Below are 2137 nucleotides of genomic sequence, written 5' to 3'. Positions count from 1 at the left end.
TTTTTTTTTTTTTTTTTTTTTTTTTTTTTTTTTTTTTTTAGGCAATCAGTTCCAGCGATGCCAAGAATGCGAGCGGCAATCTCGAGGCATCCTCGAGGCATCCTGAGGCACCGTGAAGGATTTGAAGTCTGCATACCTGACATCCCTTCACGATCAGCTGAGCTCGTTAGTGAGAGTGAGTATATACAGGTGATGGGAGGAAGGGGGAGGGGGGAGGGGGAGGACATTAACAGAGTTAGGAGGGTGGGAGGGGAGGGGGGGGAGTGAGGCGAGGAGTGAGGGGAGGGGGGAGTGAGGCGAGGAGTGAGGGGAGGGGGGGAGTGAGGCGAGGAGTGAGGGGAGGGGGGGAGTGAGACGAGGAGTGAGGGGAGGGGGGAGTGAGGCGAGGAGTGAGGGGAGGGGGGGAGTGAGGCGAGGAGTGGGGGGAGGGGGGGAGTGAGGCGAGGAGTGAGGGGAGGGGGGGAGTGAGGCGAGGAGTGGGGGGAGGGGGGAGTGAGGGGAGGAGAGGGGAGTGAGGGGTAGGGGGGGAGTGAGGCGAGGAGTGAGGGGAGGGGGGGAGTGAGGCGAGGAGTGAGGGGAGGGGGGGAGCGAGGCGAGGAGTGAGGGGAGGGGGGGGTGAGGCGAGGAGTGAGGGGAGGGGGGGAATAAGGCGAGGAGTGGGGGGAGGGGGGGAGTTAATTCTATTGAGAGAGTCATTAAAGGCCTAATCGAATCACCCTCGTTGGCTGATGGAGTAATGTCTCGGCGACAAGCAAAGCGTGACGTAATTTTAGCAGAAAAATAAAAAAAAAACTTATGGAAAAGTTGAGGTCGTCTGGTACTCATTGTCATAGGATCTTATCTTATGAACTATTTAACTTTGCTTACAAATATATTTTATTTGAAAGTTAGATGTCGATAGATGTAAGTAGCACGTTATTAAAAATCATTATAGCTCATGTAATTACGTCAAAATGTAAAGTTAATAATAGAATGATACTACACTTTACTGCAACTGCGATCGGTATGCAATAGCTAATAAGTGAGGTCATGTTATGTTATGTTATAGAATTCTAAATATTCACTATGGAAATCTACCACTCAGAGTACAAAAAAAGAATAGGAAAAAATACACATTCTGGAGTACAAAAGATGAAAAAAAAAACATTCAATTAAAAAAATGATAATGTTACATTGTCTAATAACGGCTTCCAAATTGTCCTATTCAGTTGTTAAACAGCACTTACTTCAGATTTCTATCTCTCTCTCTCTCTCTCTCTCTCTCTCTCTCTCACTCTCTCTCTCTCTCTCTCTCTCTCTCTCTCTCTCTCTCTCTCTCTCTCTCTCTCTCTCTCTCTCTCTCTCTCTCTCTCTCTCTCTCTCTCTCTCCCTTCTCCCCCCCTCTCTCTCTCACACACACACAACCCCCCCCCCCCCCCAGCCCATACGTAATAATTCCATCTTTCTATCTGCTTATTATAGAAGCCGCATCCTTGAGGTATTTAGTCAAAATATGTGTCATTTCTAACCGGAGCAAAAGTGAACAATCACACTTGTATAATTCCTCGGTTCCTTCTTCGGACTGGCTGTCGCTAAATACGGGTTGTGCAACGGACGCTCTTCCAACTACTAACTTTGGCTCGTGACGTAAAATTACAAGCGAGAAGGTCACACCTGCATTATTTCACTCGGCTTTTCATTTGTCTGCGCCTTCTATCTATGCTCTCTACCGCTCTGTCTGTTTCTTTTATATGTTTACTTTATTCATTCTATTCTTTTCTGACTATCGCTTCGTCTGTTCGTTTTATATACTCAGTTTATGTTTATTTTCATTTTATCTGTCTGTCGTTTTGTCTGTTTGTTTATTTATTTTTTTTTTTATCTATCTACCAAACCGTTTTATAAATCTATTTGTCTGTCTATTTACCTCTTCTCGTAATTGTTTGTTTATGATTTATTTACTTATTCACACTTATAAATCGCTGCAAAAAATGATTGTCGCAAAAACACCTGTGAGTCGTAAGTCGTTTTCCGTTCACACGTTCAGTATATTAATTATTTTTCATGAGGATATTGCCATCTGCGTTGAACTCGAGCGCTGAGATTTTGATTTTCCCTTAAAAGTTCAGGGCACTTGTGAAGAAAATCAGTAAACACC

Source organism: Penaeus vannamei, chromosome 4 (assembly GCF_042767895.1).
Source record: "Penaeus vannamei isolate JL-2024 chromosome 4, ASM4276789v1, whole genome shotgun sequence".
Taxonomy (NCBI): Eukaryota; Metazoa; Arthropoda; class Malacostraca; order Decapoda; family Penaeidae; genus Penaeus; species Penaeus vannamei.
The sequence above is the reverse complement of the archived record's forward strand: the minus strand, read 5'-3'. Positions refer to the sequence as shown.